Source organism: Salmo salar, chromosome ssa17 (assembly GCF_905237065.1).
Source record: "Salmo salar chromosome ssa17, Ssal_v3.1, whole genome shotgun sequence".
Lineage (NCBI taxonomy): Eukaryota > Metazoa > Chordata > Actinopteri > Salmoniformes > Salmonidae > Salmo > Salmo salar.
In genome coordinates this window covers 86,707,235-86,720,996 of record NC_059458.1, presented here as the reverse complement: position 1 = coordinate 86,720,996, position 13,762 = coordinate 86,707,235, and the positions used below count along the sequence as shown (strand labels likewise).

At 46.4% G+C, this 13,762-nt stretch overlaps 1 pseudogene; it reads left to right on the top strand.

The window, feature by feature from the left end:
• The window catches only part of LOC106592467 (LARGE xylosyl- and glucuronyltransferase 1-like), a 182,305-nt pseudogene that overhangs the window by 120,553 nt on the left and 47,990 nt on the right, over positions 1–13,762 (top strand).

The window sequence follows — 13,762 nt, the reverse complement described above, 5'->3', positions numbered from 1 at the left end:
CTGAGATGATAGCTCCCTCTCCTCTCCTCTGAGATGATAGCTCCCTCTCCTCTGAGATGATAGCTCCCTCTCCTCTCCTCTGAGATGATAGCTCCCTCTCCTCTGAGATGATAGCTCCCTCTCCTCTCCTCTGAGATGATAGCTCCCTCTCCTCTGAGATGATAGCTCCCTCTCCCCTCCTCTGAGATGATAGCTCCCTCTCCTCTGAGATGATAGCTCCCTCTCCTCTGAGATGATAGCTCCCTCTCCTCTGAGATGATAGCTCCCTCTCCTCTCCTCTGAGATGATAGCTCCCTCTCCACTCCTCTGAGATGATAGCTCCCTCTCCTCTCAGATGATAGCTCCCTCTCCTCTGAGATGATAGCTCCTTCTCCTCTGAGATGATAGCTCCCTCTCCTCTCCTCTGAGATGATAGCTCCCTCTCCTCTCCTCTGAGATGATAGCTCTCTCTCCCCTCCTCTGAGATGATAGCTCCCTCTCCTCTCCTCTGAGATGACAGCTCCCTCTCCTCTGAGATGATAGCTCCCTCTCCTCTCCTCTGAGATGATAGCTCCCTCTCCTCTGAGATGATAGCTCCCTCTCCTCTGAGATGATAGCTCCCTCTCCTCTGAGATGATAGCTCCCTCTCCTCTGAGATGATAGCTCCCTCTCCTCTGAGATGATAGCTCTCTCTCCTCTCCTCTGAGATGATAGCTCCCTCTCCTCTCCTCTGAGATGATAGCTCTCTCTCCCCTCCTCTGAGATGATAGCTCCCTCTCCTCTGAGATGATAGCTCCCTCTCCTCTGAGATGATAGCTCCTTCTCCTCTGAGATGATAGCTCCCTCTCCTCTCCTCTGAGATGATAGCTCCCTCTCCTCTCCTCTGAGATGATAGCTCTCTCTCCCCTCCTCTGAGATGATAGCTCCCTCTCCTCTCCTCTGAGATGACAGCTCCCTCTCCTCTGAGATGATAGCTCCCTCTCCTCTCCTCTGAGATGATAGCTCCTTCTCCTCTGAGATGATAGCTCCCTCTCCTCTGAGATGATAGCTCCCTCTCCTCTGAGATGATAGCTCCCTCTCCTCTGAGATGATAGCTCCCTCTCCTCTGAGATGATAGCTCCCTCTCCTCTGAGATGATAGCTCCCTCTCCTCTGAGATGATAGCTCCCTCTCCACTCCTCTGAGATGATAGCTCCCTCTCCTCTCCTCTGAGATGACAGCTCCCTCTCCACTCCTCTGAGATGATAGCTCCCTCTCCACTCCTCTGAGATGATAGCTCCCTCTCCTCTGAGATGACAGCTCCCTCTCCTCTGAGATGATAGCTCCCTCTCCACTCCTCTGAGATGATAGCTCCCTCTCCTCTCCTCTGAGATGACAGCTCCCTCTCCCCTCCTCTGAGATGACAGCTCCCTCTCCACTCCTCTGAGATGACACCTCACCCTCCAGTCGTCCCTGAGCTCCTGTGCTCTGTGACCCCTCCTCTCTTTCATGACTAGATGTTCCACCTCTCCCTTGTTTCTCTCTCTCTCTGTGTTCTTACCTTCATCTACTCCATCAGTTTTAACTCAATGTGAGCAGATTGTCTTGCTGAAAAGGCACCATTCATTTCTCTTTATTTCTTGCAATTGATTCAACTTCAGTGGACGGGCTCTACTAAAAAGCTTGTTGAGCAGCTGACTCCACATCGCCCTCTGGTGGGTGAGTGTTATAACGAGCCAACACTACTCTATGGTGCAGCATTGTTTGTTATGTTCTCACATCTATCGAGCAGCCCTTGGTAGTAACCTGAGTGTTGTTTGACAGCTGACTCCACAGCACCCCCTGGTGGGTAATTATGATAATGAGATATTTATCTTCTATAGAGCAGCCTTGGTAGTAACCTGAGTGTTGTTTGACAGCTGACTCCACAGCACCCTCTGGTGGGTAATTATGATAATGAGATATTTATCTTCTATAGAGCAGCCTTGGTAGTAACCTGAGTGTTGTTTGACAGCTGACTCCACAGCACCCCCTGGTGGGTAATTATGATAATGAGATATTTATCTTCTATAGAGCAGCCTTGGTAGTAACCTGAGTGTTGTTTGACAGCTGACTCCACAGCACCCTCTGGTGGGTAATTATGATAATGAGATATTTCTCTTCTATAGAGCAGCCCTTGGTAGTAACCTGAGTGTTCTGTGTGTCTCTCTTTTCCAGGTTCTAGTGGTCTGGTGGAGAACCAGAGTGACTGGTGCCTGGGGAACCTTAGTAACCTGAGTGTTCTGTTTGTGTTCTGTGTTCTAGGTCAGCAGGTTCTAGGTCTGGTGGAGAACCAGAGTGACTGGTACCTGGGGAACCTGTGGAAAAATCATCGGCCCTGGCCCGCCCTGGAGAGGGGCTTCAATACAGGTGAGACACGCACACACAGAAAGTGGGGACAGTCAGTGGATTTACTATATGAAATAAAAGGTAATTTCTTCCCTTTGAGACATATGTTGTCAACACTTTCTATGAGTACAAACTTTATTCCCAATCAAAATGATAATGACTAACTTTATTGTCCCTGAGCTGCCTGTGAGTTTCTCACCAATAACAGAAGTATTTACTTCAGTCTCCTCTCTTCTTGGGGACAGAGACAGAATTAATAATATATTGGACTGGAACAAACTGGCTCCTCTCTTCTTGGGGACAGAGACAGAATGAATCATGTCTTGGACTGGAACAAACTGTCTCCTCTCTTCTTGGGGACAGAGACAGAATGAATCATGTCTTGGACTGGAACAAACTGTCTCCTCTCTTCTTGGGGACAGAGACAGAATGAATCATGTCTTGGACTGGAACAAACAAACCATCTCTCTCTCCACCCTGCTGATCTTCTAGAGTTAGGCTGGGTCTCAATTGGCATTCTATCGCCCAATATTCCCTATGTAGTGCACTACTTTTGACCAGGGCCCATAGGGAAAAGGGTGCCATTTGGGATCTCAGCCCCAGAGAAAGGCAGAGCAGCAAATGAACGCCGGCCGGCCCGGTCTGGTCTGACTCTCTTATTGCTGCTGTATCTAATGCATTTGGCTGTAATGGCGTCTTCAACAGATGGTCAGGCTACAGAGGCTCTTTCATCTCTGAAGAAGTTTCCGTTGTGTTCACAGGAAGTGATGCGATGAAAATATGTTGCAGCGACGGTGTGGTTGCGATCACTTCCTCTCTGTTTGAAATGAAAGCTGAAAAGATTTGGCATGGGTCCTCAGATCCTCAAAAAGTTCTACAGCTGCACCATCGAGAGCATCCTGACCGGTTGCAACACCGCCTGGTATGGCAACTGCTCGGCCTCCGACAGCAAGGCACTACAGAGGGTAGTGTGGACGGCCCAGTACATCACTGTGGCCAAGCTTCCTGCCATCCAGGACCTCTACACCAGGCGGTGTCAGAGGAAGGCCCTAAAAATTGTCAAAGACTCCAGCCACCCAAGTCACAGACTGTTCTCTCTGCTACCTCACAGTTAGACATGACTGTTGATTCAGATTACCTGTTGACTCAGGTAATGTCTAACCTGCTGATTGGGGACTGTTAAGTCATGTGACCTCTGTTCCAGGTGTGATCTTGCTGCTGATTGGGGGACTGTTAAGTCATGTGACCTCTGTTCCAGGTGTGATCTTGCTGCTGATTGGGGGACTGTTAAGTCATGTGACCTCTGTTCCAGGTGTGATCTTGCTGCTGATTGGGGACTGTTAAGTCATGTGACCTCTGTTCCAGGTGTGATCTTGCTGCTGATTGGGGGACTGTTAAGTCATGTGACCTCTGTTCCAGGTGTGATCTTGCTGCTGATTGGGGGACTGTTAAGTCATGTGACCTCTGTTCCAGGTGTGATCTTGCTGCTGATTGGGGGACTGTTAAGTCATGTGACCTCTGTTCCAGGTGTGATCTTGCTGCTGATTGGGGGACTGTTAAGTCATGTGACCTCTGTTCCAGGTGTGATCTTGCTGCTTCTGGACCGACTGAGGAAGCTGCGATGGGAACAGATGTGGAGACTGACAGCAGAGAGAGAACTGATGAGCATGTTGTCTACATCACTGGCTGACCAGGTAACACACACACACACACACACACACACACACACACACACACACACACACACACACACACACACACACACACACACACACACACACACACACACAGAGAGAGAATCATAAACACACCTGTGTATTGAACTACTTGAAGTTCACCATTAAAATGGCTGGATTATTACACTTCAGACGTCAGTATTTTATGGTAATGAAACACCAAGGATTTTATTTAAGAGTTCCTTCAAGCTTATATAAATGACCGGCACGTTTACCATGTTGTCATTAAAATGTTCACTAAATAAAGTTCTGGAATTTATTGTAGTTTGGAATTTGTGAAGATTCTAGAAGTGTTTTAGTGTTCCGTTCAACTCTCCAATCAGCTGTTCCCTCCTCTTTACCACGCCGTTCATTATGAGGAAAACAACAAGCTTTATAATGTCTCCTATTAGGAGAATATAGACTGTCTCTGTTAGAGCAAGATCTCAGTCAGAGAAAACCTGGTCAAATACTGTCTCTGAACCTGCAAGATCTCAGTCAGAGAAAACCTGGTCAAATACTGTCTCTGAACCAGCAAGATCTCAGTCAGAGAAAACCTGGTCAAATACTGTCTCTGTTAGAGCAAGACCTCAGTCAGAGAAAATCTGGTCAAATACTGTCTCTGTTAGAGCAAGATCTCAGTCAGAGAAAACCTGGTCAAATACTGTCTCTGTTAAAGCAAGATCTCAGTCAGAGAAAACCTGGTCAAATACTGTCTCTGAACCAGCAAGATCTCAGTCAGAGAAAATCTGGTCAAATACTGTCTCTGTTAGAGCAAGATCTCAGTCAGAGAAAACCTGGTCAAATACTGTCACTGAACCAGCAAGATCTCAGTCAGAGAAAACCTGGTCAAATACTGTCTCTGTTAGAGCAAGATCTCAGTCAGAGAAAACCTGGTCAAATACTGTCTCTGAACCAGCAAGATCTCAGTCAGAGAAAACCTGGTCAAATACTGTCTCTGTTAAAGCAAGATCTCAGTCAGAGAAAACCTGGTCAAATACTGTCTCTGAACCAGCAAGATCTCAGTCAGAGAAAACCTGGTCAAATACTGTCTCTGAACCAGCAAGATCTCAGTCAGAGAAAACCTGGTCAAATACTGTCTCTGAACCAGCAAGATCTCAGTCAGAGAAAACCTGGTCAAATACTGTCTCTGTTAGAGCAAGATCTCAGTCAGAGAAAACCTGGTCAAATACTGTCTCTGAACCAGCAAGATCTCAGTCAGAGAAAACCTGGTCAAATACTGTCTCTGAACCAGCAAGATCTCAGTCAGAGAAAACCTGGTCAAATACTGTCTCTGTAACAGCAAGATCTCAGTCAGAGAAAACCTGGTCAAATACTGTCTCTGAACCAGCAAGATCTCAGTCAGAGAAAACCTGGTCAAATACTGTCTCTGAACCAGCAAGATCTCAGTCAGAGAAAACCTGGTCAAATACTGTCTCTGAACCAGCAAGATCTCAGTCAGAGAAAACCTGGTCAAATACTGTCTCTGTTAGAGCAAGATCTCAGTCAGAGAAAACCTGGTCAAATACTGTCTCTGTTAGAGCAAGATCTCAGTCAGAGAAAACCTGGTCAAATACTGTCTCTGTTAAAGCAAGATCTCAGTCAGAGAAAACCTGGTCAAATACTGTCTCTGAACCAGCAAGATCTCAGTCAGAGAAAATCTGGTCAAATACTGTCTCTGTTAGAGCAAGATCTCAGTCAGAGAAAACCTGGTCAAATACTGTCACTGAACCAGCAAGATCTCAGTCAGAGAAAACCTGGTCAAATACTGTCTCTGTTAGAGCAAGATCTCAGTCAGAGAAAACCTGGTCAAATACTGTCTCTGAACCAGCAAGATCTCAGTCAGAGAAAACCTGGTCAAATACTGTCTCTGTTAAAGCAAGATCTCAGTCAGAGAAAACCTGGTCAAATACTGTCTCTGAACCAGCAAGATCTCAGTCAGAGAAAACCTGGTCAAATACTGTCTCTGAACCAGCAAGATCTCAGTCAGAGAAAACCTGGTCAAATACTGTCTCTGAACCAGCAAGATCTCAGTCAGAGAAAACCTGGTCAAATACTGTCTCTGTAACAGCAAGATCTCAGTCAGAGAAAACCTGGTCAAATACTGTCTCTGAACCAGCAAGATCTCAGTCAGAGAAAACCTGGTCAAATACTGTCTCTGAACCAGCAAGATCTCAGTCAGAGAAAACCTGGTCAAATACTGTCTCTGAACCTGCAAGATCTCAGTCAGAGAAAACCTGGTCAAATACTGTCTCTGTTAGAGCAAGATCTCAGTCAGAGAAAACCTGGTCAAATACTGTCTCTGTTAGAGCAAGATCTCAGTCAGAGAAAACCTGGTCAAATACTGTCTCTGTTAAAGCTTGTATTAAAGAAAGCCCTTGAAGAGTGTGGCAGCAGCTATTGTAGTTGAGGATTGTTCTAACATGAGAGATATAATCGTACAGATATAGCCATGCTGATAACATAACAGGTACTGTGATAGAACAATTACAACATTTACCTGATTTTATTTGATATTAATGGTTAATAATGAATACTTAACTAATAGTAAGAAACATCTGTTATATTAATGCTGTGTGTCTGTAAAGGGATGCTTTCCACTCTAGCTTCCAGGCAGTTAGTCTGGGGATACGGTCAGAGGAAAATTGTGTTTTGCTAGAGATGGCTTGAGCTGACAATGACTTGGTGATAAAGACCTACAGCCGGCCTTCCGTAGGCGAGATGTGGTGTGAGACTGGAGATAGAGATGAGACTGGAGATGGAGATGAGACTGGAGATAGAGATGAGACTGGAGATAGAGATGAGACTGGAGATAGAGATGAGACTGGAGATAGAGATGAGACAAGAGGAGAGTGGAGACAAGATGAGACTGGAGACAAGAGGAGACTGGAGACAAGATGAGACTGGAGACAGAGATGAGACTGGGGACAGAGATGAGACTGGGACAGAGATGAGACTGTAAAACAACATCCTGTGTAGATAACCAGGAGATGAACCAAGGGGGCTTTATGATGCCCCCCGATCAGCATGGGAGGGGTGGAACCAGCCATGACTAAGCATTTTTTAGACGTCCTATATAAGATCTCTGGTTTACATTATCAGATTTGGCTGCTCGACCCAACAGTCAAGAGTGTTGGGTTGACTAGTCTCATAATTAATCGATAATTAATTAATAAAGATGATTGGTCTGGTCTCTCTATCTGTTATCTACACTAAGGTCTGATCTGTAAGGTCTGGTCTCTATCTGTTATCTACACTAAGGTCTGATCTGTAAGGTCTGGTCTCTATCTGTTATCTACACTAAGGTCTGGTCTGTAAGGTCTGGTCCCTGTATCTGTTATCTACACTAAGGTCTGATCTGTAAGGTCTAGTCTCTCTATCTGTTATCTACACTAAGGTCTGATCTGTAAGGTCTGGTCTCTATCTGTTATCTACACTAAAGGTCTGATCTGTAAGATCTCTCTATCTGTTATCTACACTAAGGTCTGATCTGTAAGGTCTAGTCTCTGTATCTGTTATCTACACTAAGGTCTGATCTGTAAGGTCTAGTCTCTCTATCTGTTATCTACACTAAGGTCTGATCTGTAAGGTCTAGTCTCTGTATCTGTTATCTACACTAAGGTCTGGTCTGTAAGGTCTGGTCTCTCTATCTGTTATCTACACTAAGGTCTGGTCTGTAAGGTCTGGTCTCTATCTGTTATCTACACTAAGGTCTGGTCTGTAAGGTCTGGTCTCTATCTGTTATCTACACTAAGGTCTGGTCTGTAAGGTCTGGTCTCTATCTGTTATCTACACTAAGGTCTGGTCTGTAAGGTCTGGTCTCTATCTGTTATCTACACTAAGGTCTGGTCTGTAAGGTCTGGTCTCTATCTGTTATCTACACTAAGGTCTGATCTGTAAGGTCTGGTCTCTATCTGTTATCTACACTAAGGTCTGATCTGTAAGGTCTGGTCTCTATCTGTTATCTACACTAAGGTCTGGTCTGTAAGGTCTGGTCTCTATCTGTTATCTACACTAAGGTCTGATCTGTAAGGTCTGGTCTCTATCTGTTATCTACACTAAGGTCTGATCTGTAAGGTCTAGTCTCTCTATCTGTTATCTACACTAAGGTCTGGTCTGTAAGGTCTGGTCTCTATCTGTTATCTACACTAAGGTCTGATCTGTAAGGTCTGGTCTCTACCTGTTATCTACACTAAGGTCTGATCTGTAAGGTCTGGTCTCTATCTGTTATCTACACTAAGGTCTGGTCTGTAAGGTCTGGTCTCTATCTGTTATCTACACTAAGGTCTGATCTGTAAGGTCTGGTCTCTATCTGTTATCTACACTAAGGTCTGATCTGTAAGATCTCTCTATCTGTTATCTACACTAAGGTCTGATCTGTAAGATCTCTCTATCTGTTATCTACACTAAGGTCTGGTCTGTAAGGTTGTGTGTGTGTGTCTGCAGGACATCTTCAACGCTGTGATCAAACAGAACCCCTTCCTGGTTCACCAGCTGCCCTGCTTCTGGAACGTTCAGCTGTCAGACCACACCCGCTCTGAGAAGTGCTACAAAGATGTTTCAGACCTCAAGGTGAGTTGAGCATCTCACACACCGATAGCAGCTGTTTCCATACACCCTCTTTGTCCTCTGTGTGTGTGTGTGTGTGTGTGTGTGTGTGTGTGTGTGTGTGTGTGTGTGTGTGTGTGTGTGTGTGTGTGTGTGTGTGTGTGTGTGTGTGTGTGTGACAGCAGAGTAATGCCCCCTGCTCCTTCCAGATGCTTCTACTCTCTCTGACTGGCCTGTCATCTCTCTGACTGGCCTGTCATCTCTCTGTCTCTCTGACTGGCCTGTCATCTCTCTGACTGGCCTGTCATCTCTCTCTGTCTCTCTGACTGTCCTGTCATCTCTCTGACTGGCCTGTCATCTCTCTCTGTCTCTCTGACTGGCCTGTCATCTCTCTGTCTCTCTGACTGGCCTGTCATCTCTCTGTCTCTCTGACTGGCCTGTCATCTCTCTGTCTCTCTGACTGGCCTGTCATCTCTCTCTGTCTCTCTGACTGGCCTGTCATCTCTCTCTGTCTCTCTGACTGGCCTGTCATCTCTCTCTGTCTCTCTGACTGGCCTGTCATCTCTCTGTCTCTCTGACTGGCTTGTCATCTCTCTGTCTCTCTGACTGGCCTGTTATCTCTCTGTCTCTCTGACTGGCCTGTCATCTCTCTCTGTCTCTCTGACTGGCCTGTCATCTCTCTCTGTCTCTCTGACTGGCCTGTCATCTCTGTCTCTCTGACTGGCCTGTCATCTCTCTGATTCTGACTGGCCTGTCATCTGTCTCTCTGACTGTCCTGTCATCTCTGTTTCTCTCCCTCTCTCCCCCACTACAAGTCATCCATTGGAACGTTTTGTGAAGAACAGACACTTAGCACCTTTCAGGAACCTCTATCTAACCATCTCACTCTATGCCTCTATCTCTCTCTCTCTCTTCCTCCCTCCCTCTCTCCCCCCTTCCTCCCCTACAGGTGATCCACTGGAACTCTCCGAAGAAGCTGAGAGTGAAGAACAAGCATGTAGAATTCTTCAGGAACCTCTATCTAACCATCTCTCTCTACGCCTCTCTTTCTCTCTCTCTTCCTCCTCTCTCTCTCTCTCTCTCTCTCTCTCTCTCTCTCTCCCTCCTTCTCTCCCCCCTTCCTCCCCTACAGGTGATCCATTGAACTCTCCTAAGAAGCTGAGAGTGAAGAACAAGCATGTAGAATTCTTCAGGAACCTCTATCTAACCATCTCTCTCTATGCCTCTCTTTCTCTCTCTCTTCCTCCCCTCTCTCTCTCTCTCTCTCTCTCTCTCTCTCTCTCTCTCCTCCCTCCCTCCTTCTCTCCCCCCTTCCTCCCCTACAGGTGATCCATTGGAACTCTCCTAAGAAGCTGAGAGTGAAGAACAAGCATGTAGAATTCTTCAGGAACCTCTATCTAACCATCTCTCTCTATGCCTCTCTTCCTCCCTCTCTCTCTCTCTCTCTCTCTCTTCCTCCCTCCCTCCTTCTCTCCCCCCTTCCTCCCCTACAGGTGATCCATTGGAACTCTCCTAAGAAGCTGAGAGTGAAGAACAAGCATGTAGAATTCTTCAGGAACCTCTATCTAACCATCTCTCTCTACGCCTCTCTTTCTCTCTCTCTTCCTCCCTCTCTCTCTCTCTCTCTCTCTCTCTCTCCCTCCTTCTCTCCCCCCTTCCTCCCCTACAGGTGATCCATTGGAACTCTCCTAAGAAGCTGAGAGTGAAGAACAAGCATGTAGAATTCTTCAGGAACCTCTATCTAACCATCTCTCTCTATGCCTCTCTTTCTCTCTCTCTTCCTCCCCTCTCTCTCTCTCTCTCTCTCTCTCTCTCTCTTCCTCCCTCCCTCCTTCTCTCCCCCCTTCCTCCCCTACAGGTGATCCATTGGAACTCTCCTAAGAAGCTGAGAGTGAAGAACAAGCATGTAGAATTCTTCAGGAACCTCTATCTAACCATCTCTCTCTATGCCTCTCTTTCTCTCTCTCTTCCTCCCTCTCTCTCTCTCTCTCTCTCTCTTCCTCCCTCCCTCCTTCTCTCCCCCCTTCCTCCCCTACAGGTGATCCATTGGAACTCTCCTAAGAAGCTGAGAGTGAAGAACAAGCATGTAGAATTCTTCAGGAACCTCTATCTAACCATCTCTCTCACGCCTCTCTTTCTCTCTCTCTTCCTCCCCTCTCTCTCTCTCTCTCTCTCTCTCTCTCTTCCTCCCTCCCTCCTTCTCTCCCCCCTTCCTCCCCTACAGGTGATCCACTGGAACTCTCCTAAGAAGCTGAGAGTGAAGAACAAGCATGTAGAATTCTTCAGGAACCTCTATCTAACCATCTCTCTCTACGCCTCTCTTTCTCTCTCTCTTCCTCCCTCTCTCTCTCTCTCTCTCTCTCTTCCTCCCTCCATCCTTCTCTCCCCCCTTCCTCCCCTACAGGTGATCCATTGGAACTCTCCTAAGAAGCTGAGAGTGAAGAACAAGCATGTAGAATTCTTCAGGAACCTCTACTTAACCTTCCTGGAGTACGATGGAAACCTCCTGAGACGAGAACTCTTCGGGTGCCCCAGCGAGACAGACCACAACAGCGAAAACGTATGTGGAACTATACTGATCTAGAGTCAGTTTAAATACAGCACTGAGAATGTAGGTCCACCAATACTGACCTAGAGTCAGTTTAAATACAGCACTGAGAATGTAGGTCCACCAATACTGACCTAGAGTCAGTTTAAATACAGCACTGAGAATGTAGGTCCACCAATACTGACCTAGAGTCAGTTTAAATACAGCACTGAGAATGTAGATCCACCAATACTGAGTCAGTTTAAATACAGCACTGAGAATGTAGATCCACCAATACTGACCTAGAGTCAGTTTAAATACAGCACTGAGAATGTAGGTCCACCAATACTGACCTAGAGTCAGTTTAAATACAGCACTGAGAATGTAGATCCACCAATACTGACCTAGAGTCAGTTTAAATACAGCACTGAGAATGTAGATCCACCAATACTGACCTAGAGTCAGTTTAAATACAGCACTGAGAATGTAGATCCACCAATACTGATCTAGAGTCAGTTTAAATACAGCACTGAGAATGTAGGTCCACCAATACTGACCTAGAGTCAGTTTAAATACAGCACTGAGAATGTAGGTCCACCAATACTGACCTAGAGTCAGTTTAAATACAGCACTGAGAATGTAGGTCCACCAATACTGACCTAGAGTTAGTTTAAATACAGCACTGAGAATGTAGGTCCACCAATACTGACCTAGAGTCAGTTTAAATACAGCACTGAGAATGTAGATCCACCAATACTGACCTAGAGTCAGTTTAAATACAGCACTGAGAATGTAGATCCACCAATACTGACCTAGAGTCAGTTTAAATACAGCACTGAGAATGTAGATCCACCAATACTGACCTAGAGTCAGTTTAAATACAGCACTGAGAATGTAGATCCACCCGTACTGACCTAGAGTCAGTTTAAATACAGCACTGAGAATGTAGATCCACCAATACTGAGTCAGTTTAAATACAGCACTGAGAATGTAGGTCCACCAATACTGAGTCAGTTTAAATACAGCACTGAGAATGTAGATCCACCAATACTGAGTCAGTTTAAATACAGCACTGATAATGTAGATCCACCAATACTGACCTAGAGTCAGTTTAAATACAGCACTGAGAATGTAGATCCACCAATACTGACCTAGAGTCAGTTTAAATACAGCACTGATAATGTAGATCCACCCGTACTGATCTATATAAATATGGCAGTTTAACTTTGTCTGGCTTGCCATTCCAAATAAAATAGAATATTTTTTGATCATATAATTTAAAGGAAAACAAGTTGTTAGGTGTAGGCAGGGCCATAAGCAAATAGGTAGCTGTGACTGAAGAGTTAAATCAGGGTGATTTTTCCACAAATAGAGAGGTATTGTCCTTTCAATGTGAGAAAGCTCTTATCTATTTCTTCTAACTTTCTATAAAATTATATTGTAATGAGATCATTTATTTCGGGACATGAATAACGAGTTTGTCCACTTCACTGTCAGACCATGTCTAGTTCCCTGTATCCCTCCCAGTCCAGCTCCATGTCTAGTTCCCTGTATCCCTCCCAGTCCAGCTCCATGTCTAGTTCCCTGTATCCCTCCCAGTCCAGCTCCATGTCTAGTTCCCTGTATCCCTCCCAGTCCAGCTCCATGTCTAGTTCCCTGTATCCCTCCCAGTCCAGCTCCATGTCTAGTTCCCTGTATCCCTCCCAGTCCAGCTCCATGTCTAGTTCCCTGTATCCCTCCCAGTCCAGCTCCATGTCTAGTTCCCTGTATCCCTCCCAGTCCAGCTCCATGTCTAGTTCCCTGTATCCCTCCCAGTCCAGCTCCATGTCTAGTTCCCTGTATCCCTCCCAGTCCAGCTCCATGTCTAGTTTCCTGTATCCCTCCCAGTCCAGCTCCATGTCTAGTTCCCTGTATCCCTCCCAGTCCAGCTCCATGTCTAGTTCCCTGTATCCCTCCCAGTCCAGCTCCATGTCTAGTTCCCTGTATCCCTCCCAGTCCAGCTCCATGTCTAGTTCCCTGTATCCCTCCCAGTCCAGCTCCATGTCTAGTTCCCTGTATCCCTCCCAGTCCAGCTCCATGTCTAGTTCCCTGTATCCCTCCCAGTCCAGCTCCATGTCTAGTTCCCTGTATCCCTCCCAGTCCAGCTCCATGTCTAGTTCCCTGTATCCCTCCCAGTCCAGCTCCATGTCTAGTTCCCTGTATCCCTCCCAGTCCAGCTCCATGTCTAGTTCCCTGTATTCCTCCCAGTCCAGCTCCATGTCTAGTTCCCTGTATCCCTCCCAGTCCAGCTCCATGTCTAGTTCCCTGTATCCCTCCCAGCTCCATGTCTAGTTCCCTGTATCCCTCCCAGTCCAGCTCCATGTCTAGTTCCCTGTATCCCTCCCAGTCCAGCTCCATGTCTAGTTCCCTGTATCCCTCCCAGTCCAGCTCCATGTCTAGTTCCCTGTATCCCTCCCAGTCCAGCTCCATGTCTAGTTCCCTGTATCCCTCCCAGTCCAGCTCCATGTCTAGTTCCCTGTATCCCTCCCAGTCCAGCTCCATGTCTAGTTCCCTGTATCCCTCCCAGTCCAGCTCCATGTCTAGTTCCCTGTATCCCTCCCAGCTCCATGTCTAGTTCCCTGTATCCC